This window comes from Micromesistius poutassou (genome assembly GCF_964030765.1).
Source record: "Micromesistius poutassou genome assembly, chromosome: 19".
Classification (NCBI taxonomy): domain Eukaryota; kingdom Metazoa; phylum Chordata; class Actinopteri; order Gadiformes; family Gadidae; genus Micromesistius; species Micromesistius poutassou.
This window is the reverse complement of record NC_140289.1, coordinates 12,446,374-12,466,387: the sequence shown is the minus strand read 5'-3', so window position 1 is coordinate 12,466,387 and position 20,014 is coordinate 12,446,374. Positions and strand designations below refer to the sequence as shown.

At 41.5% G+C, this 20,014-nt stretch overlaps 34 non-coding genes across 34 annotated transcripts; all 34 read left to right on the top strand.

Annotated features, from left to right (window-relative positions):
• The first annotated feature begins 137 nt into the window (after positions 1-137).
• AC3HAE_034336 (transfer RNA lysine (anticodon CUU)) lies at positions 138-210 on the top strand. Its single transcript has one exon. It is a non-coding gene; the product is annotated as a tRNA-Lys (tRNA).
• A 225-nt stretch (positions 211-435) lies between these two features.
• Positions 436-509, top strand: AC3HAE_034335 (transfer RNA threonine (anticodon UGU)). The gene has a single exon. It is a non-coding gene; the product is annotated as a tRNA-Thr (tRNA).
• A 574-nt stretch (positions 510-1,083) lies between these two features.
• Positions 1,084-1,156, top strand: AC3HAE_034334 (transfer RNA lysine (anticodon CUU)). Its single transcript has one exon. It is a non-coding gene; the product is annotated as a tRNA-Lys (tRNA).
• A 247-nt stretch (positions 1,157-1,403) lies between these two features.
• Positions 1,404-1,477, top strand: AC3HAE_034333 (transfer RNA threonine (anticodon UGU)). Its single transcript has one exon. It is a non-coding gene; the product is annotated as a tRNA-Thr (tRNA).
• An 894-nt stretch (positions 1,478-2,371) lies between these two features.
• AC3HAE_034332 (transfer RNA threonine (anticodon AGU)) lies at positions 2,372-2,445 on the top strand. Its single transcript has one exon. It is a non-coding gene; the product is annotated as a tRNA-Thr (tRNA).
• A 573-nt stretch (positions 2,446-3,018) lies between these two features.
• Positions 3,019-3,091, top strand: AC3HAE_034330 (transfer RNA lysine (anticodon CUU)). The gene has a single exon. It is a non-coding gene; the product is annotated as a tRNA-Lys (tRNA).
• A 247-nt stretch (positions 3,092-3,338) lies between these two features.
• Positions 3,339-3,412, top strand: AC3HAE_034329 (transfer RNA threonine (anticodon AGU)). The gene has a single exon. It is a non-coding gene; the product is annotated as a tRNA-Thr (tRNA).
• A 573-nt stretch (positions 3,413-3,985) lies between these two features.
• Positions 3,986-4,058, top strand: AC3HAE_034327 (transfer RNA lysine (anticodon CUU)). The gene has a single exon. It is a non-coding gene; the product is annotated as a tRNA-Lys (tRNA).
• A 247-nt stretch (positions 4,059-4,305) lies between these two features.
• Positions 4,306-4,379, top strand: AC3HAE_034326 (transfer RNA threonine (anticodon UGU)). The gene has a single exon. It is a non-coding gene; the product is annotated as a tRNA-Thr (tRNA).
• Positions 4,380-4,952: 573 nt separating this feature from the next.
• On the top strand, positions 4,953-5,025 carry AC3HAE_034325 (transfer RNA lysine (anticodon CUU)). The gene has a single exon. It is a non-coding gene; the product is annotated as a tRNA-Lys (tRNA).
• Positions 5,026-5,272: 247 nt separating this feature from the next.
• On the top strand, positions 5,273-5,346 carry AC3HAE_034324 (transfer RNA threonine (anticodon AGU)). Its single transcript has one exon. It is a non-coding gene; the product is annotated as a tRNA-Thr (tRNA).
• A 573-nt stretch (positions 5,347-5,919) lies between these two features.
• On the top strand, positions 5,920-5,992 carry AC3HAE_034323 (transfer RNA lysine (anticodon CUU)). Its single transcript has one exon. It is a non-coding gene; the product is annotated as a tRNA-Lys (tRNA).
• A 247-nt stretch (positions 5,993-6,239) lies between these two features.
• On the top strand, positions 6,240-6,313 carry AC3HAE_034322 (transfer RNA threonine (anticodon AGU)). The gene has a single exon. It is a non-coding gene; the product is annotated as a tRNA-Thr (tRNA).
• An 893-nt stretch (positions 6,314-7,206) lies between these two features.
• Positions 7,207-7,280, top strand: AC3HAE_034321 (transfer RNA threonine (anticodon AGU)). The gene has a single exon. It is a non-coding gene; the product is annotated as a tRNA-Thr (tRNA).
• An 893-nt stretch (positions 7,281-8,173) lies between these two features.
• Positions 8,174-8,247, top strand: AC3HAE_034320 (transfer RNA threonine (anticodon AGU)). Its single transcript has one exon. It is a non-coding gene; the product is annotated as a tRNA-Thr (tRNA).
• Positions 8,248-8,820: 573 nt separating this feature from the next.
• AC3HAE_034318 (transfer RNA lysine (anticodon CUU)) lies at positions 8,821-8,893 on the top strand. The gene has a single exon. It is a non-coding gene; the product is annotated as a tRNA-Lys (tRNA).
• A 247-nt stretch (positions 8,894-9,140) lies between these two features.
• AC3HAE_034316 (transfer RNA threonine (anticodon AGU)) lies at positions 9,141-9,214 on the top strand. The gene has a single exon. It is a non-coding gene; the product is annotated as a tRNA-Thr (tRNA).
• Positions 9,215-10,107: 893 nt separating this feature from the next.
• AC3HAE_034315 (transfer RNA threonine (anticodon AGU)) lies at positions 10,108-10,181 on the top strand. The gene has a single exon. It is a non-coding gene; the product is annotated as a tRNA-Thr (tRNA).
• Positions 10,182-10,754: 573 nt separating this feature from the next.
• AC3HAE_034314 (transfer RNA lysine (anticodon CUU)) lies at positions 10,755-10,827 on the top strand. Its single transcript has one exon. It is a non-coding gene; the product is annotated as a tRNA-Lys (tRNA).
• A 247-nt stretch (positions 10,828-11,074) lies between these two features.
• On the top strand, positions 11,075-11,148 carry AC3HAE_034313 (transfer RNA threonine (anticodon AGU)). The gene has a single exon. It is a non-coding gene; the product is annotated as a tRNA-Thr (tRNA).
• A 1,335-nt stretch (positions 11,149-12,483) lies between these two features.
• Positions 12,484-12,556, top strand: AC3HAE_034700 (transfer RNA lysine (anticodon CUU)). Its single transcript has one exon. It is a non-coding gene; the product is annotated as a tRNA-Lys (tRNA).
• A 247-nt stretch (positions 12,557-12,803) lies between these two features.
• On the top strand, positions 12,804-12,877 carry AC3HAE_034699 (transfer RNA threonine (anticodon AGU)). Its single transcript has one exon. It is a non-coding gene; the product is annotated as a tRNA-Thr (tRNA).
• A 573-nt stretch (positions 12,878-13,450) lies between these two features.
• On the top strand, positions 13,451-13,523 carry AC3HAE_034698 (transfer RNA lysine (anticodon CUU)). Its single transcript has one exon. It is a non-coding gene; the product is annotated as a tRNA-Lys (tRNA).
• A 247-nt stretch (positions 13,524-13,770) lies between these two features.
• Positions 13,771-13,844, top strand: AC3HAE_034697 (transfer RNA threonine (anticodon UGU)). The gene has a single exon. It is a non-coding gene; the product is annotated as a tRNA-Thr (tRNA).
• Positions 13,845-14,417: 573 nt separating this feature from the next.
• AC3HAE_034696 (transfer RNA lysine (anticodon CUU)) lies at positions 14,418-14,490 on the top strand. Its single transcript has one exon. It is a non-coding gene; the product is annotated as a tRNA-Lys (tRNA).
• Positions 14,491-14,737: 247 nt separating this feature from the next.
• Positions 14,738-14,811, top strand: AC3HAE_034694 (transfer RNA threonine (anticodon AGU)). Its single transcript has one exon. It is a non-coding gene; the product is annotated as a tRNA-Thr (tRNA).
• A 573-nt stretch (positions 14,812-15,384) lies between these two features.
• Positions 15,385-15,457, top strand: AC3HAE_034692 (transfer RNA lysine (anticodon CUU)). The gene has a single exon. It is a non-coding gene; the product is annotated as a tRNA-Lys (tRNA).
• Positions 15,458-15,698: 241 nt separating this feature from the next.
• On the top strand, positions 15,699-15,776 carry AC3HAE_034691 (transfer RNA threonine (anticodon UGU)). Its single transcript has one exon. It is a non-coding gene; the product is annotated as a tRNA-Thr (tRNA).
• An 889-nt stretch (positions 15,777-16,665) lies between these two features.
• Positions 16,666-16,739, top strand: AC3HAE_034690 (transfer RNA threonine (anticodon AGU)). The gene has a single exon. It is a non-coding gene; the product is annotated as a tRNA-Thr (tRNA).
• An 893-nt stretch (positions 16,740-17,632) lies between these two features.
• Positions 17,633-17,706, top strand: AC3HAE_034689 (transfer RNA threonine (anticodon UGU)). Its single transcript has one exon. It is a non-coding gene; the product is annotated as a tRNA-Thr (tRNA).
• Positions 17,707-18,071: 365 nt separating this feature from the next.
• AC3HAE_034688 (transfer RNA lysine (anticodon CUU)) lies at positions 18,072-18,144 on the top strand. Its single transcript has one exon. It is a non-coding gene; the product is annotated as a tRNA-Lys (tRNA).
• Positions 18,145-18,391: 247 nt separating this feature from the next.
• On the top strand, positions 18,392-18,465 carry AC3HAE_034687 (transfer RNA threonine (anticodon UGU)). The gene has a single exon. It is a non-coding gene; the product is annotated as a tRNA-Thr (tRNA).
• A 365-nt stretch (positions 18,466-18,830) lies between these two features.
• AC3HAE_034686 (transfer RNA lysine (anticodon CUU)) lies at positions 18,831-18,903 on the top strand. The gene has a single exon. It is a non-coding gene; the product is annotated as a tRNA-Lys (tRNA).
• A 247-nt stretch (positions 18,904-19,150) lies between these two features.
• On the top strand, positions 19,151-19,224 carry AC3HAE_034685 (transfer RNA threonine (anticodon AGU)). Its single transcript has one exon. It is a non-coding gene; the product is annotated as a tRNA-Thr (tRNA).
• Positions 19,225-20,014: the final 790 nt, after the last annotated feature.

Here is a 20,014-nt window from a genome sequence, read left to right as displayed (position 1 = left end):
TGTACAACCATAATTGTATACATTGTCTGTGGCAAAGCAAAGACGACCTCTTAAAGGGTTGATGGGACTGATGCTCATTGATTACTTTGTCTTGGCCAGTTTTGTTTGAAAATTGGCAGGGTCAATAAGGTATATATGCCCGGTTAGCTCAGTCGGTAGAGCATGAGACTCTTAATCTCAAGGTCGTGGGTTCGAGCCCCACATTGGGCGTAAGCATTCTGTGAAGATGACTGCAACCGTAATTGTATGCATTGTCTGTGGCAAAAGTAAGCTGCCCTCTTAAGGGGTTGCTGGGAGACCACCATAGGTGTTTTCCCACATCAAGCCTAAGATGCCCATAACTGTAAGTCTTATCACACAGCCACAGTTTACAACAAATTGATACTGACTTTTTATTACAAGAATTTGCTAAAGTATTTTGATTCTGTCCACAGTGGTGCTGTGGCTTAGTTGGTTAAAGTGCCTGTCTTGTAAACAGGAGATCCTGGGTTCAAATCCCAGCAGTACCTTGCAGTCTACAGTATAATTTGACACGAGCATTTCTTGAGGCACCAAAAAACATCTCGTCTCATCAGCGTTCTTTTGCTAGTGGTTGCAAACCTGCAAAGTATCTATACAATAGACTTTCCTTCAATGTCAACTATATGTGCACTAACCATAGCAATCTGGCGTTCACTCTTGGGTGGGCAGGGGAAAGCATCATGCAATGTATCTATGCAATCTATACAGCTTTCTTTCACCTTATGCCATTACATAAATGTCTTTTAGACATTGGTAAAAATCCCATGGGAGACCAGCAAGAAAATTGCTGGATTTGAAGGTTAGGGTTCCACAAAGTCAATGTGATATTTTGCAACATTGAATACATTTCTCATGCCCGGTTAGCTCAGTCAGTGCATGACTCTTCCATGTCTTTAGACATTGGCACAAGTATTTTGTCTTGATGTGTACAACCATAATTGTATACATTGTCTGTGGCAAAGCAAAGACGACCTCTTAAAGGGTTGATGGGACTAATGCTCATTGATTACTTTGTCTTGGCCAGTTTTGTTTGAAAATTGGCAGGGTCAATAATGTATAATTGCCCGGTTAGCTCAGTCGGTAGAGCATGAGACTCTTAATCTCAGGGTCGTGGGTTCGAGCCCCACATTGGGCTGCTATGTCTTTAGACATCGGCGTAAGCATTCTGTGAAGATGACTGCAACCGTAATTGTATGCATTGTCTGTGGCAAAAGTAAGCTGCCCTCTTAAGGGGTTGCTGGGAGACCACCATAGGTGTTTTCCCACATCAAGCCTAAGATGCCCATAACTGTAAGTCTTATCACACAGCCACAGATAAGAACAAATTGATACTGACTTTTTATTACAAGAATTTGTTAAAGTATTTTGATTCTGTCCAATGTGGTGCTGTGGCTTAGTTGGTTAAAGTGCCTGTCTTGTAAACAGGAGATCCTGGGTTCAAATCCCAGCAGTACCTTGCAGTCTACAGTATAATTTGACACGAGCATTTCTTGAGGCACCAAAAAACATCTCGTCTCATCAGTGTTTTTTTGCTAGTGGTTGCAAACCTGCAAAGTATCTATACAATAGACTTTCCTTCAATATCAACTATATGTGCACTAACCATAGCAATCTGGCGTTCACTCTTGGGTGGGCAGGGGAAAGCGTCATGCAATGTATCTATGCAATCTATACAGCTTTCTTTCACCTTATGCCATTACATAAATGTCTTTTAGACATTGGTAAAAATCCCATGGGAGACCAGCAAGAAAATTGCTGGATTTGAAGGTTAGGGTTCCACAAGGTCAATGTGATATTTTGCAACATTGAATACATTTCTCATGCCCGGTTAGCTCAGTCAGTGCATGACTCTTCCATGTCTTTAGACATTGGCACAAGTATTTTGTCTTGATGTGTACAACCATAATTGTATACATTGTCTGTGGCAAAGCAAAGACGACCTCTTAAAGGGTTGATGGGACTAATGCTCATTGATTACTTTGTCTTGGCCAGTTTTGTTTGAAAATTGGCAGGGTCAATATGGTTAAAATGCCCGGTTAGCTCAGTCGGTAGAGAATGAGACTCTTAATCTCAGGGTCGTGGGTTCGAGCCCCACATTGGGCTGCTATGTCTTTAGACATCGGCGTAAGCATTCTGTGAAGATGACTGCAACCGTAATTGTATGCATTGTCTGTGGCAAAAGTAAGCTGCCCTCTTAAGGGGTTGCTGGGAGACCACCATAGGTGTTTTCCCACATCAAGCCTAAGATGCCCATAACTGTAAGTCTTATCACACAGCCACAGATAAGAACATATTGATACTGACTTTTTATTACAAGAATTTGGTAAAGTATTTTGATTCTGTCTAAAGTGGTGCTGTGGCTTAGTTGGTTAAAGTGCCTGTCTAGTAAACAGGAGATCCTGGGTTCAAATCCCAGCAGTACCTTGCAGTCTGCAGTATAATTTGAAACAAGCTTTTCTTGAGGCACCAAAAAACATCTCGTCTCATCAGCGTTTTTTGCTAGTGGTTGCAAACCTGCAAAGTATCTATACAATAGACTTTCCTTCAATGTCAACTATATGTGCACTAACCATAGCAATCTGGCGTTCACTCTTGGGTGGGCAGGGGAAAGCATCATGCAATGTATCTATGCAATCTATACAGCTTTCTTTCACCTTATGCCATTACATGAATGTGTTTTAGACATTGGTAAAAATCCCATGGGAGACCAGCAAAAAAATTGCTGGATTTGAAGGTTAGGGTTCCACAAGTTCAATGTGATATTTTGCAACATTGAATACATTTGTCATGCCCGGTTAGCTCAGTCAGTGCATGACTCTTCCATGTCTTTAGACATTGGCACAAGTATTTTGTCTTGATGTGTACAACCATAATTGTATACAATGTCTGTGGCAAAGCAAAGACGACCTCTTAAAGGGTTGATGGGACTAATGCTCATTGATTACTTTGTCTTGGCCAGTTTTGTTTGAAAATTGGCAGGGTCAAAAATGTATAATTGCCCGGTTAGCTCAGTCGGTAGAGCATGAGACTCTTAATCTCAGGGTCGTGGGTTCGAGCCCCACATTGGGCTGCAATGTCTTTAGACATCGGCGTAAGCATTCTGTCAAGATGAGTGCAACCGTAATTGTATGCATTGTCTGTGGCAAAAGTAAGCTGCCCTCTTAAGGGGTTGCTGGGAGACTACCATAGGTGTTTTCCCACATCAAGCCTAAGATGCCCATAACTGTAAGTCTTATCACACAGCCACAGATTAGAACAAATTGATACTGACTTTTTATTACAAGAATTTGGTAAAGTATTTTGATTCTGTCCAATGAGGTGCTGTGGCTTAGTTGGTTAAAGTGCCTGTCTAGTAAACAGGAGATCCTGGGTTCAAATCCCAGCAGTACCTTGCAGTCTGCAGTATAACTTGATACTAGCATTTCATGAGGTACCAAAAAAGGTCTCGTCTCATCATTGTTTATTGCTAGTGGTTGTAAACCTGCAAAGTATCTATACAATAGACTTTCCTTCAATGTCAACTATATGTGCACTAACCATAGCAATCTGGCGTTCACTCTTGGGTGGGCAGGGGAAAGCGTCATGCAATGTATCTATGCAATCTATACAGCTTTCTTTCACCTTATGCCATTACATAAATGTCTGTTAGACATCGGTGAAAATCCCATGGGAGACCAGCAAGAAAATTGCTGGATTTGAAGGTTAGGGTTCCACAAGGTCAATGTGATATTTTGCAACATTGAATACATTTCTCATGCCCGGTTAGCTCAGTCAGTGCATGACTCTTCCATGTCTTTAGACATTGGCACAAGTATTTTGTCTTGATGTGTACAACCATAATTGTATACATTGTCTGTGGCAAAGCAAAGACGACCTCTTAAAGGGTTGATGGGACTGATGCTCATTGATTACTTTGTCTTGGCCCGTTTTGTTTGAAAATTGGCAGGGTCTAGATGGTAAAAATGCCCGGTTAGCTCAGTCGGTAGAGCATGAGACTCTTAATCTCAGGGTCGTGGGTTCGAGCCCCACATTGGGCTGCAATGTCTTTAGACATCGGGGTAAGCATTCTGTCAAGATGAGAGCAACCGTAATTGTATGCATTGTCTGTGGCAAAAGTAAGCTGCCCTCTTAAGGGGTTGCTGGGAGACCACCATAGGTGTTTTCCCACATCAAGCCTAAGATGCCCATAACTGTAAGTCTTATCACACAGCCACAGATTAGAACAAAATGATACTGACTTTTTATTACAAGAATTTGCTAAAGTATTTTGATTCTGTCCAATGTGGTGCTGTGGCTTAGTTGGTTAAAGTGCCTGTCTTGTAAACAGGAGATCCTGGGTTCAAATCCCAGCAGTACCTTGCAGTCTGCAGTATAATTTGATACAAGCTTTTCTTGAGGCACCAAAAAACATCTCGTCTCATCAGCGTTTTTTGCTAGTGGTTGTAAACCTGCAAAGTATCTATACAATAGACTTTCCTTCAATGTCAACTATATGTGCACTAACCATAGCAATCTGGCGTTCACTCTTGGGTGGGCAGGGGAAAGCTTCATGCAATGTGTCTATGCAATCTATACAGCTTTCTTTCACCTTATGCCATTACATGAATGTGTTTTAGACATTGGTAAAAATCCCATGGGAGACCAGCAAAAAAATTGCTGGATTTGAAGGTTAGGGTTCCACAAGGTCAATGTGATATTTTGCAACATTGAATACATTTGTCATGCCCGGTTAGCTCAGTCAGTGCATGACTCTTCCATGTCTTTAGACATTGGCACAAGTATTTTGTCTTGATGTGTACAACCATAATTGTATACATTGTCTGTGGCAAAGCAAAGACGACCTCTTAAAGGGTTGATGGGACTGATGCTCATTGATTACTTTGTCTTGGCCAGTTTTGTTTGAAAATTGGCAGGGTCAATAAGGTATATATGCCCGGTTAGCTCAGTCGGTAGAGCATGAGACTCTTAATCTCAGGGTCGTGGGTTCGAGCCCCACATTGGGCTGCAATGTCGTTCGACATTGGCGTAAGCATTCTGTCAAGATGAGTGCAACCGTAATTGTATACATAGTCTATGGCAAAAGTAAGCTGCCCTCTTAAGGCGTTGCTGGGAGACCACCATAGGTGTTTTCCCACATCAAGCCTAAGATGCCCATAACTGTAAGTCTTATCACACAGCCACAGATTGGAACATATTGATACTGAATTTTTATTACAAGAATTTGGTAAAGTATTTTGATTCTGTCCAATGAGGTGCTGTGGCTTAGTTGGTTAAAGTGCCTGTCTAGTAAACAGGTGATCCTGGGTTCAAATCCCAGCAGTACCTTGCAGTCTGCAGTATAATTTGATACAAGCTTTTCTTGAGGCACCAAAAAACGTCTCGTCTCATCAGCGTTTTTTGCTAGTGGTTGCAAACCTGCAAAGTATCTATACAATAGACTTTCCTTCAATGTCAACTATATGCGCACTAACCATAGCAATCTGGCGTTCACTCTTGGGTGGGCAGGGGAAAGCATCATGCAATGTATCTATGCAATCTATACAGCTTTCTTTCACCTTATGCCATTACATGAATGTGTTTTAGACATTGGTAAAAATCCCATGGGAGACCAGCAAAAAAATTGCTGGATTTGAAGGTTAGGGTTCCACAAGTTCAATGTGATATTTTGCAACATTGAATACATTTGTCATGCCCGGTTAGCTCAGTCAGTGCATGACTCTTCCATGCCTTTAGACATTGGCACAAGTATTTTGTCTTGATGTGTACAACCATAATTGTATACATTGTCTGTGGCAAAGCAAAGACGACCTCTTAAAGGGTTGATGGGACTGATGCTCATTGATTACTTTGTCTTGGCCAGTTTTGTTTGAAAATTGGCAGGGTCTAGATGGTAAAAATGCCCGGTTAGCTCAGTCGGTAGAGCATGAGACTCTTAATCTCAGGGTCGTGGGTTCGAGCCCCACATTGGGCTGCAATGTCTTTAGACATTGGCGTAAGCATTCTGTCAAGATGAGTGCAACTGTAATTGTATACGTAGTCTGTGGCAAAAGTAAGCTGCCCTCTTAAGGGGTTGCTGGGAGACCACCATAGGTGTTTTCCCACATCAAGCCTAAGATGCCCATAAATGTAAGTCTTATCACACAGCCACAGATTAGAACATATTGATACTTACTTTTTATTACAAGAATTTGGTAAAGTATTTTGATTCTGTCCAATGAGGTGCTGTGGCTTAGTTGGTTAAAGTGCCTGTCTAGTAAACAGGTGATCCTGGGTTCAAATCCCAGCAGTACCTTGCAGTCTGCAGTATAATTTGATACAAGCTTTTCTTGAGGCACCAAAAAACGTCTCGTCTCATCAGCGTTTTTTGCTAGTGGTTGCAAACCTGCAAAGTATCTATACAATAGACTTTCCTTCAATGTCAACTATATGCGCACTAACCATAGCAATCTGGCGTTCACTCTTGGGTGGGCAGGGGAAAGCATCATGCAATGTATCTATGCAATCTATACAGCTTTCTTTCACCTTATGCCATTACATGAATGTGTTTTAGACATTGGTAAAAATCCCATGGGAGACCAGCAAAAAAATTGCTGGATTTGAAGGTTAGGGTTCCACAAGTTCAATGTGATATTTTGCAACATTGAATACATTTGTCATGCCCGGTTAGCTCAGTCAGTGCATGACTCTTCCATGCCTTTAGACATTGGCACAAGTATTTTGTCTTGATGTGTACAACCATAATTGTATACATTGTCTGTGGCAAAGCAAAGACGACCTCTTAAAGGGTTGATGGGACTGATGCTCATTGATTACTTTGTCTTGGCCAGTTTTGTTTGAAAATTGGCAGGGTCAATAAAGTATAATTGCCCGGTTAGCTCAGTCGGTAGAGCATGAGACTCTAAATCTCAGGGTCGTGGGTTCGAGCCCCACATTGGGCTGCAATGTCTTTAGACATCGGCGTAAGCATTCTGTCAAGATGAGAGCAACCGTAATTGTATGCATTGTCTGTGGCAAAAGTAAGCTGCCCTCTTAAGGGGTTGCTGGGAGACCACCATAGGTGTTTTCCCACATCAAGCCTAAGATGCCCATAAATGTAAGTCTTATCACACAGCCACAGATTAGAACATATTGATACTTACTTTTTATTACAAGAATTTGGTAAAGTATTTTGATACTGTCCAATGAGGTGCTGTGGCTTAGTTGGTTAAAGTGCCTGTCTAGTAAACAGGAGATCCTGGGTTCAAATCCCAGCAGTACCTTGCAGTCTGCAGTATAATTTGATACAAGCTTTTCTTGAGGCACCAAAAAACGTCTCGTCTCATCAGCGTTTTTTGCTAGTGGTTGCAAACCTGCAAAGTATCTATACAATAGACTTTCCTTCAATGTCAACTATATGCGCACTAACCATAGCAATCTGGCGTTCACTCTTGGGTGGGCAGGGGAAAGCATCATGCAATGTATCTATGCAATCTATACAGCTTTCTTTCACCTTATGCCATTACATGAATGTGTTTTAGACATTGGTAAAAATCCCATGGGAGACCAGCAAAAAAATTGCTGGATTTGAAGGTTAGGGTTCCACAAGTTCAATGTGATATTTTGCAACATTGAATACATTTGTCATGCCCGGTTAGCTCAGTCAGTGCATGACTCTTCCATGCCTTTAGACATTGGCACAAGTATTTTGTCTTGATGTGTACAACCATAATTGTATACATTGTCTGTGGCAAAGCAAAGACGACCTCTTAAAGGGTTGATGGGACTGATGCTCATTGATTACTTTGTCTTGGCCAGTTTTGTTTGAAAATTGGCAGGGTCAATAAAGTATAATTGCCCGGTTAGCTCAGTCGGTAGAGCATGAGACTCTAAATCTCAGGGTCGTGGGTTCGAGCCCCACATTGGGCTGCAATGTCTTTAGACATCGGCGTAAGCATTCTGTCAAGATGAGAGCAACCGTAATTGTATGCATTGTCTGTGGCAAAAGTAAGCTGCACTCTTAAGGGGTTGCTGGGAGACCACCATAGGTGTTTTCCCACATCAAGCCTAAGATGCCCATAAATGTAAGTCTTATCACACAGCCACAGATTAGAACATATTGATACTTACTTTTTATTACAAGAATTTGGTAAAGTATTTTGATTCTGTCCAATGAGGTGCTGTGGCTTAGTTGGTTAAAGTGCCTGTCTAGTAAACAGGAGATCCTGGGTTCAAATCCCAGCAGTACCTTGCAGTCTGCAGTATAATTTGATACAAGCTTTTCTTGAGGCACCAAAAAACGTCTCGTCTCATCAGCGTTTTTTGCTAGTGGTTGCAAACCTGCAAAGTATCTATACAATAGACTTTCCTTCAATGTCAACTATATGCGCACTAACCATAGCAATCTGGCGTTCACTCTTGGGTGGGCAGGGGAAAGCATCATGCAATGTATCTATGCAATCTATACAGCTTTCTTTCACCTTATGCCATTACATGAATGTGTTTTAGACATTGGTAAAAATCCCATGGGAGACCAGCAAAAAAATTGCTGGATTTGAAGGTTAGGGTTCCACAAGTTCAATGTGATATTTTGCAACATTGAATACATTTGTCATGCCCGGTTAGCTCAGTCAGTGCATGACTCTTCCATGCCTTTAGACATTGGCACAAGTATTTTGTCTTGATGTGTACAACCATAATTGTATACATTGTCTGTGGCAAAGCAAAGACGACCTCTTAAAGGGTTGATGGGACTGATGCTCATTGATTACTTTGTCTTGGCCAGTTTTGTTTGAAAATTGGCAGGGTCTAGATGGTAAAAATGCCCGGTTAGCTCAGTCGGTAGAGCATGAGACTCTTAATCTCAGGGTCGTGGGTTCGAGCCCCACATTGGGCTGCAATGTCTTTAGACATTGGCGTAAGCATTCTGTCAAGATGAGTGCAACTGTAATTGTATACGTAGTCTGTGGCAAAAGTAAGCTGCCCTCTTAAGGGGTTGCTGGGAGACCACCATAGGTGTTTTCCCACATCAAGCCTAAGATGCCCATAAATGTAAGTCTTATCACACAGCCACAGATTAGAACATATTGATACTTACTTTTTATTACAAGAATTTGGTAAAGTATTTTGATTCTGTCCAATGAGGTGCTGTGGCTTAGTTGGTTAAAGTGCCTGTCTAGTAAACAGGTGATCCTGGGTTCAAATCCCAGCAGTACCTTGCAGTCTGCAGTATAATTTGATACAAGCTTTTCTTGAGGCACCAAAAAACGTCTCGTCTCATCAGCGTTTTTTGCTAGTGGTTGCAAACCTGCAAAGTATCTATACAATAGACTTTCCTTCAATGTCAACTATATGCGCACTAACCATAGCAATCTGGCGTTCACTCTTGGGTGGGCAGGGGAAAGCATCATGCAATGTATCTATGCAATCTATACAGCTTTCTTTCACCTTATGCCATTACATGAATGTGTTTTAGACATTGGTAAAAATCCCATGGGAGACCAGCAAAAAAATTGCTGGATTTGAAGGTTAGGGTTCCACAAGTTCAATGTGATATTTTGCAACATTGAATACATTTGTCATGCCCGGTTAGCTCAGTCAGTGCATGACTCTTCCATGCCTTTAGACATTGGCACAAGTATTTTGTCTTGATGTGTACAACCATAATTGTATACATTGTCTGTGGCAAAGCAAAGACGACCTCTTAAAGGGTTGATGGGACTGATGCTCATTGATTACTTTGTCTTGGCCAGTTTTGTTTGAAAATTGGCAGGGTCAATAAAGTATAATTGCCCGGTTAGCTCAGTCGGTAGAGCATGAGACTCTAAATCTCAGGGTCGTGGGTTCGAGCCCCACATTGGGCTGCAATGTCTTTAGACATCGGCGTAAGCATTCTGTCAAGATGAGAGCAACCGTAATTGTATGCATTGTCTGTGGCAAAAGTAAGCTGCCCTCTTAAGGGGTTGCTGGGAGACCACCATAGGTGTTTTCCCACATCAAGCCTAAGATGCCCATAAATGTAAGTCTTATCACACAGCCACAGATTAGAACATATTGATACTTACTTTTTATTACAAGAATTTGGTAAAGTATTTTGATACTGTCCAATGAGGTGCTGTGGCTTAGTTGGTTAAAGTGCCTGTCTAGTAAACAGGAGATCCTGGGTTCAAATCCCAGCAGTACCTTGCAGTCTGCAGTATAATTTGATACAAGCTTTTCTTGAGGCACCAAAAAACGTCTCGTCTCATCAGCGTTTTTTGCTAGTGGTTGCAAACCTGCAAAGTATCTATACAATAGACTTTCCTTCAATGTCAACTATATGCGCACTAACCATAGCAATCTGGCGTTCACTCTTGGGTGGGCAGGGGAAAGCATCATGCAATGTATCTATGCAATCTATACAGCTTTCTTTCACCTTATGCCATTACATGAATGTGTTTTAGACATTGGTAAAAATCCCATGGGAGACCAGCAAAAAAATTGCTGGATTTGAAGGTTAGGGTTCCACAAGTTCAATGTGATATTTTGCAACATTGAATACATTTGTCATGCCCGGTTAGCTCAGTCAGTGCATGACTCTTCCATGCCTTTAGACATTGGCACAAGTATTTTGTCTTGATGTGTACAACCATAATTGTATACATTGTCTGTGGCAAAGCAAAGACGACCTCTTAAAGGGTTGATGGGACTGATGCTCATTGATTACTTTGTCTTGGCCAGTTTTGTTTGAAAATTGGCAGGGTCTAGATGGTAAAAATGCCCGGTTAGCTCAGTCGGTAGAGCATGAGACTCTTAATCTCAGGGTCGTGGGTTCGAGCCCCACATTGGGCTGCAATGTCTTTAGACATCGGCGTAAGCATTCTGTCAAGATGAGAGCAACCGTAATTGTATGCATTGTCTGTGGCAAAAGTAAGCTGCCCTCTTAAGGGGTTGCTGGGAGACCACCATAGGTGTTTTCCCACATCAAGCCTAAGATGCCCATAAATGTAAGTCTTATCACACAGCCACAGATTAGAACATATTGATACTTACTTTTTATTACAAGAATTTGCTAAAGTATTTTGATTCTGTTCTAAGTGGTGCTGTGGCTTAGTTGGTTAAAGTGCCTGTCTAGTAAATAGGAGATCCTGGGTTCAAATCCCAGCAGTACCTTGCAGTCTGCAGTATAATTTGATACAAGCTTTTCTTGAGGCACCAAAAAACGTCTCGTCTCATCAGCGTTTTTTGCTAGTGGTTGCAAACCTGCAAAGTATCTATACAATAGACTTTCCTTCAATGTCAACTATATGTGCACTAACCATAGCAATCTGGCGTTCACTCTTGGGTGGGCAGGGGAAAGCGTCATGCAATGTATCTATGCAATCTATACAGCTTTTTTTCACCTTATGCCATTACATAAATGTCTTTTAGACATTGGTAAAAATCCCATGGGAGACCAGCAAGAAAATTGCTGGATTTGAAGGTTAGGGTTCCACAAGGTCAATGTGATATTTTGCAACATTGAATACATTTCTCATGCCCGGTTAGCTCAGTCAGTGCATGACTCTTCCATGTCTTTAGAAATTGGCACAAGTATTTTGTCTTGATGTGTACAACCATAATTGTATACATTGTCTGTGGCAAAACAAAGACGACCTCTTAAAGGGTTGATGGGACTAATGCTCATTGTGACATATACATATTGTGACATTTTTTAATTGTAATATTCCCTAGCGATACATTTTTACTGTAATACTCTCACTTAGCCATATCCAGTAGCACCAAGCATAGTTTAGAGGTAATTTCCCCTCCTAATCGCCTGAGGGCAGCACTGAACACAATTGATAAAGTTATAAAACATTTACACTAGGGGCAGCAACGGACACACACAGGAAGTGAGAAAACCCAAAGAAGAACACCTGGGATACATAAACTCAGACTCCGCCTTTGGAAGACAGAACCTCTCAGCGGCGTATCTTCCTGCATGCTAAGCTCTGAGACGCTCCGCGCGTGTTATTTACGATCCCTCTCCTTTTGTTCCATAGACGATAGACAATAGACCAATAACCTTAACCAAATAAAGTGAGTTAAAAGCGATCCTGTCTCGGCGGCCTTTCCTGGACCAAAATTCACAACACTATGCAATCTATACAGCTTTCTTTCACCTTATGCCATTACATGAATGTGTTTTAGACATTGGTAAAAATCCCATGGGAGACCAGCAAAAAAATTGCTGGATTTGAAGGTTAGGGTTCCACAAGGTCAATGTGATATTTTGCAACATTGAATACATTTGTCATGCCCAGTTAGCTCAGTCAGTGCATGACTCTTCCATGTCTTTAGACATTGGCACAAGTATTTTGTCTTCATGTGTACAACCATAATTGTATACATTGTCTGTGGCAAAGCAAAGACGACCTCTTAAAGGGTTGATGGGACTGATGCTCATTGATTACTTTGTCTTGGCCAGTTTTGTTTGAAAATTGGCAGGGTCAATAAGGTATATATGCCCGGTTAGCTCAGTCGGTAGAGCATGAGACTCTTAATCTCAGGGTCGTGGGTTCGAGCCCCACATTGGGCTGCAATGTCTTTAGACATTGGCGTAAGCATTCTGTCAAGATGAGTGCAACTGTAATTGTATACGTAGTCTGTGGCAAAAGTAAGCTGCCCTCTTAAGGGGTTGCTGGGAGACCACCATAGGTGTTTTCCCACATCAAGCCTAAGATGCCCATAAATGTAAGTCTTATCACACAGCCACAGATTAGAACATATTGATACTTACTTTTTATTACAAGAATTTGGTAAAGTATTTTGGTTCTGTCAAATGAGGTGCTGTGGCTTAGTTGGTTAAAGTGCCTGTCTAGTAAACAGGAGATCCTGGGTTCAAATCCCAGCAGTACCTTGCAGTCTGCAGTATAATTTGATACAAGCTTTTCTTGAGGCACCAAAAAACGTCTCGTCTCATTAACGTTTTTTGCTAGTGGTTGCAAACCTGCAAAGTATCTATACAATAGACTTTCCTTCAATGTCAACTATATGTGCACTAACCATAGCAATCTGGCGTTCACTCTTGGGTGGGCAGGGGAAAGCGTCATGCAATGTATCTATGCAATCTATACAGCTTTTTTTCACCTTATGCCATTACATAAATGTCTTTTAGACATTGGTAAAAATCCCATGGGAGACCAGCAAGAAAATTGCTGGATTTGAAGGTTAGGGTTCCACAAGGTCAATGTGATATTTTGCAACATTGAATACATTTGTCATGCCCGGTTAGCTCAGTCAGTGCATGACTCTTCCATGTCTTTAGACATTGGCACAAGTATTTTGTCTTGATGTGTACAACCATAATTGTATACATTGTCTGTGGCAAAGCAAAGACGACCTCTTAAAGGGTTGATGGGACTGATGCTCATTGATTACTTTGTCTTGGCCAGTTTTGTTTGAAAATTGGCAGGGTCTAGATGGTAAAAATGCCCGGTTAGCTCAGTCGGTAGAGCATGAGACTCTTAATCTCAGGGTCGTGGGTTCGAGCCCCACATTGGGCTGCAATGTCTTTAGACATCGGCGTAAGCATTCTGTCAAGATGAGAGCAACCGTAATTGTATGCATTGTCTGTGGCAAAAGTAAGCTGCCCTCTTAAGGGGTTGCTGGGAGACCACCATAGGTGTTTTCCCACATCAAGCCTAAGATGCCCATAACTGTAAGTCTTATCACACAGCCACAGATTAGAACAAATTGATACTGACTTTTTATTACAAGAATTTGCTAAAGTATTTTGATTCTGTCCAAAGTGGTGCTGTGGCTTAGTTGGTTAAAGTGCCTGTCTTGTAAACAGGAGATCCTGGGTTCAAATCCCAGCAGTACCTTGCAGTCTGCAGTATAATTTGATACAAGCTTTTCTTGAGGCACCAAAAAACATCTCGTCTCATCAGCGTTTTTTGCTAGTGGTTGTAAACCTGCAAAGTATCTATACAATAGACTTTCCTTCAATGTCAACTATATGTGCACTAACCATAGCAATCTGGCGTTCACTCTTGGGTGGGCAGGGGAAAGCTTCATGCAATGTATCTATGCAATCTATACAGCTTTCTTTCACCTTATGCCATTACATGAATGTGTTTTAGACATTGGTAAAAATCCCATGGGAGACCAGCAAAAAAATTGCTGGATTTGAAGGTTAGGGTTCCACAAGGTCAATGTGATATTTTGCAACATTGAATACATTTGTCATGCCCGGTTAGCTCAGTCAGTGCATGACTCTTCCATGTCTTTAGACATTGGCACAAGTATTTTGTCTTGATGTGTACAACCATAATTGTATACATTGTCTGTGGCAAAGCAAAGACGACCTCTTAAAGGGTTGATGGGACTGATGCTCATTGATTACTTTGTCTTGGCCAGTTTTGTTTGAAAATTGGCAGGGTCAATAAGGTATATATGCCCGGTTAGCTCAGTCGGTAGAGCATGAGACTCTTAATCTCAGGGTCGTGGGTTCGAGCCCCACATTGGGCTGCAATGTCTTTAGACATCGGCGTAAGCATTCTGTCAAGATGAGTGCAACCGTAATTGTATGCATTGTCTGTGGCAAAAGTAAGCTGCCCTCTTAAGGGGTTGCTGGGAGACTACCATAGGTGTTTTCCCACATCAAGCCTAAGATGCCCATAACTGTAAGTCTTATCACACAGCCACAGATTAGAACAAATTGATACTGACTTTTTATTACAAGAATTTGGTAAAGTATTTTGATTCTGTCCAATGAGGTGCTGTGGCTTAGTTGGTTAAAGTGCCTGTCTAGTAAACAGGAGATCCTGGGTTCAAATCCCAGCAGTACCTTGCAGTCTGTAGTATAATTTGATACAAGCTTTTCTTGAGGCACCAAAAAACGTCTCGTCTCATCAGCGTTTTTTGCTAGTGGTTGCAAACCTGCAAAGTATCTATACAATAGACTTTCCTTCAATGTCAACTATATGTGCACTAACCATAGCAATCTGGCGTTCACTCTTGGGTGGGCAGGGGAAAGCGTCATGCAATGTATCTATGCAATCTATACAGCTTTTTTTCACCTTATGCCATTACATAAATGTCTTTTAGACATTGGTAAAAATCCCATGGGAGACCAGCAAGAAAATTGCTGGATTTGAAGGTTAGGGTTCCACAAGGTCAATGTGATATTTTGCAACATTGAATACATTTGTCATGCCCGGTTAGCTCAGTCAGTGCATGACTCTTCCATGCCTTTAGACATTGGCACAAGTATTTTGTCTTGATGTGTACAACCATAATTGTATACATTGTCTGTGGCAAAGCAAAGACGACCTCTTAAAGGGTTGATGGGACTAATGCTCATTGATTACTTTGTCTTGGCCAGTTTTGTTTGAAAATTGGCAGGGTCAATAAGGTATAATTGCCCGGTTAGCTCAGTCGGTAGAGCATGAGACTCTTAATCTCAGGGTCGTGGGTTCGAGCCCCACATTGGGCTGCAATGTCTTTAGACATCGGCGTAAGCATTCTGTCAAGATGAGAGCAACCGTAATTGTATGCATTGTCTGTGGCAAAAGTAAGCTGCCCTCTTAAGGGGTTGCTGGGAGACCACCATAGGTGTTTTCCCACATCAAGCCTAAGATGCCCATAACTGTAAGTCTTATCACACAGATTAGAACAAATTGATACTGACTTTTTATTACAAGAATTTGCTAAAGTATTTTGATTCTGTCCAAAGTGGTGCTGTGGCTTAGTTGGTTAAAGTGCCTGTCTTGTAAACAGGAGATCCTGGGTTCAAATCCCAGCAGTACATTGCAGTCTGCAGTATAATTTGATACAAGCTTTTCTTGAGGCACCAAAAAACATCTCGTCTCATCAGCGTTTTTTGCTAGTGGTTGTAAACCTGCAAAGTATCTATACAATAGACTTTCCTTCAATGTCAACTATATGTGCACTAACCATAGCAATCTGGCGTTCACTCTTGGGTGGGCAGGGGAAAGCTTCATGCAATGTATCTATGCAATCTATACAGCTTTCTTTCACCTTATGCCATTACATGAATGTGTTTTAGACATTGGTAAAAATCCCATGGGAGACCAGCAAAAAAATTGCTGGATTTGAAGGTTAGGGTTCCACAAGGTCAATGTGATATTTTGCAACATTGAATACATTTGTCATGCCCGGTTAGCTCAGTCAGTGCATGACTCTTCCATGTCTTTAGACATTGGCACAAGTATTTTGTCTTGATGTGTACAACCATAATTGTATACATTGTCTGTGGCAAAGCAAAGACGACCTCTTAAAGGGTTGATGGGACTGATGCTCATTGATTACTTTGTCTTGGCCAGTTTTGTTTGAAAATTGGCAGGGTCAATAAGGTATATATGCCCGGTTAGCTCAGTCGGTTGAGCATGAGACTCTTAATCTCAGGGTCGTGGGTTCGAGTCTCACATTGGGCTGCAATGTCTTTAGACATTGGCGTAAGCATTCTGTCAAGATGAGTGCAACTGTAATTGTATACGTAGTCTGTGGCAAAAGTAAGCTGCCCTCTTAAGGGGTTGCTGGGAGACCACCATAGGTGTTTTCCCACATCAAGCCTAAGATGCCCATAAATGTAAGTCTTATCACACAGCCACAGATTAGAAAATATTGATACTTACTTTTTATTACAAGAATTTGCTAAAGTATTTTGATTCTGTCCAATGAGGTGCTGTGGCTTAGTTGGTTAAAGTGCCTGTCTAGTAAATAGGAGATCCTGGGTTCAAATCCCAGCAGTACCTTGCAGTCTGCAGTATAATTTGATACAAGCTTTTCTTGAGGCACCAAAAAACGTCTCGTCTCATCAGCGTTTTTTGCTAGTGGTTGCAAACCTGCAAAGTATCTATACAATAGACTTTCCTTCAATGTCAACTATATGTGCACTAACCATAGCAATCTGGCGTTCACTCTTGGGTGGGCAGGGGAAAGCGTCATGCAATGTATCTATGCAATCTATACAGCTTTTTTTCACCTTATGCCATTACATAAATGTCTTTTAGACATTGGTAAAAATCCCATGGGAGACCAGCAAGAAAATTGCTGGATTTGAAGGTTAGGGTTCCACAAGGTCAATGTGATATTTTGCAACATTGAATACATTTCTCATGCCCGGTTAGCTCAGTCAGTGCATGACTCTTCCATGTCTTTAGAAATTGGCACAAGTATTTTGTCTTGATGTGTACAACCATAATTGTATACATTGTCTGTGGCAAAACAAAGACGACCTCTTAAAGGGTTGATGGGACTAATGCTCATTGATTACTTTGTCTTGGTCAGTTTTGTTTGAAAATTGGCAGGGTCAATATGATAACAATGCCCGGTTAGCTCAGTCGGTAGAGAATGAGACTCTTAATCTCAGGGCCGTGGGATCGAGCCCCACATTGGGCTGCTATATCTTTAGACATCGGCGTAAGCATTCTGTGAAGATGACTGCAACCGTAATTGTATGCATTGTCTGTGGCAAAAGTAAGCTGCCCTCTTAAGGGGTTGCTGGGAGACCACCATAGGTGTTTTCCCACATCAAGCCTAAGATGCCCATAACTGTAAGTCTTATAACACAGCCACAGATTAGAACATATTGATACTGACTTTATATTACAAGAATTTGCTCAAGTATTTTGATTCTGGCCAAAGTGGTGCTGTGGATTAGTTGGTTAAAGTGCCTGTCTTGTAAACAGGAGATCCTGGGTTCAAGTCCCAGCAGTACCTTGCAGTCTACAGTATAATTTGACACGAGCATTTCTTGAGGCACCAAAAAACATCTCGTCTCATCAGCGTTTTTTGCTAGTGGTTGTAAACCTGCAAAGTATCTATACAATAGACTTTCCTTCAATGTCAACTATATGTGCACTAACCATAGCAATCTGGCGTTCACTCTTGGGTGGGCAGGGGAAAGCATCATGCAATGTATCTATGCAATCTATACAGCTTTCTTTCACCTTATGCCATTACATGAATGTGTTTTAGACATTGGTAAAAATCCCATGGGAGACCAGCAAAAAAATTGCTGGATTTGAAGGTTAGGGTTCCACAAGGTCAATGTGATATTTTGCAACATTGAATACATTTGTCATGCCCGGTTAGCTCAGTCGGTAGAGCATGAGACTCTTAATCTCAGGGTCGTGGGTTCGAGCCCCACATTGGGCTGCAATGTCTTTAGACATCGGCGTAAGCATTCTGTCAAGATGAGTGCAACCGTAATTGTATGCATTGTCTGTGGCAAAAGTAAGCTGCCCTCTTAAGGGGTTGCTGGGAGACCACCATAGGTGTTTTCCCACATCAAGCCTAAGATGCCCATAACTGTAAGTCTTATAACACAGCCACAGATTAGAACATATTGATACTGACTTTATATTACAAGAATTTGCTCAAGTATTTTGATTCTGGCCAAAGTGGTGCTGTGGATTAGTTGGTTAAAGTGCCTGTCTTGTAAACAGGAGATCCTGGGTTCAAGTCCCAGCAGTACCTTGCAGTCTACAGTATAATTTGACACGAGCATTTCTTGAGGCACCAAAAAACATCTCGTCTCATCAGCGTTTTTTGCTAGTGGTTGTAAACCTGCAAAGTATCTATACAATAGACTTTCCTTCAATGTCAACTATATGTGCACTAACCATAGCAATCTGGCGTTCACTCTTGGGTGGGCAGGGGAAAGCATCATGCAATGTATCTATGCAATCTATACAGCTTTCTTTCACCTTATGCCATTACATGAATGTGTTTTAGACATTGGTAAAAATCCCATGGGAGACCAGCAAAAAAATTGCTGGATTTGAAGGTTAGGGTTCCACAAGGTCAATGTGATATTTTGCAACATTGAATACATTTGTCATGCCCGGTTAGCTCAGTCGGTAGAGCATGAGACTCTTAATCTCAGGGTCGTGGGTTCGAGCCCCACATTGGGCTGCAATGTCTTTAGACATCGGCGTAAGCATTCTGTCAAGATGAGTGCAACCGTAATTGTATGCATTGTCTGTGGCAAAAGTAAGCTGCCCTCTTAAGGGGTTGCTGGGAGACTACCATAGGTGTTTTCCCACATCAAGCCTAAGATGCCCATAACTGTAAGTCTTATCACACAGCCACAGATTAGAACAAATTGATACTGACTTTTTATTACAAGAATTTGGTAAAGTATTTTGATTCTGTCCAATGAGGTGCTGTGGCTTAGTTGGTTAAAGTGCCTGTCTAGTAAACAGGAGATCCTGGGTTCAAATCCCAGCAGTACCTTGCAGTCTGCAGTATAACTTGATACTAGCTATTCATGAGGTACCAAAAAAGGTCTCGTCTCATCATTGTTTATTGCTAGTGGTTGTAAACCTGCAAAGTATCTATACAATAGACTTTCCTTCAATGTCAACTATATGTGCACTAACCATAGCAATCTGGCGTTCACTCTTGGGTGGGCAGGGGAAAGCGTCATGCAATGTATCTATGCAATCTATACAGCTTTCTTTCACCTTATGCCATTACATAAATGTCTGTTAGACATTGGTGAAAATCCCATGGGAGACCAGCAAGAAAATTGCTGGATTTGAAGGTTAGGGTTCCACAAGGTCAATGTGATATTTTGCAACATTGAATACATTTCTCATGCCCGGTTAGCTCAGTCAGTGCATGACTCTTCCATGTCTTTAGACATTGGCACAAGTATTTTGTCTTGATGTGTACAACCATAATTGTATACATTGTCTGTGGCAAAGCAAAGACGACCTCTTAAAGGGTTGATGGGACTGATGCTCATTGATTACTTTGTCTTGGCCAGTTTTGTTTGAAAATTGGCAGGGTCAATAAAATATATATGCCCGGTTAGCTCAGGGTCGTGGGTTCGAGCCCCACATTGGGCTGCAATGTCTTTAGACATTGGCGTAAGCATTCTGTCAAGATGAGTGCAACTGTAATTGTATACGTAGTCTGTGGCAAAAGTAAGCTGCCCTCTTAAGGGGTTGCTGGGAGACCACCATAGGTGTTTTCCCACATCAAGCCTAAGATGCCCATAAATGTAAGTCTTATCACACAG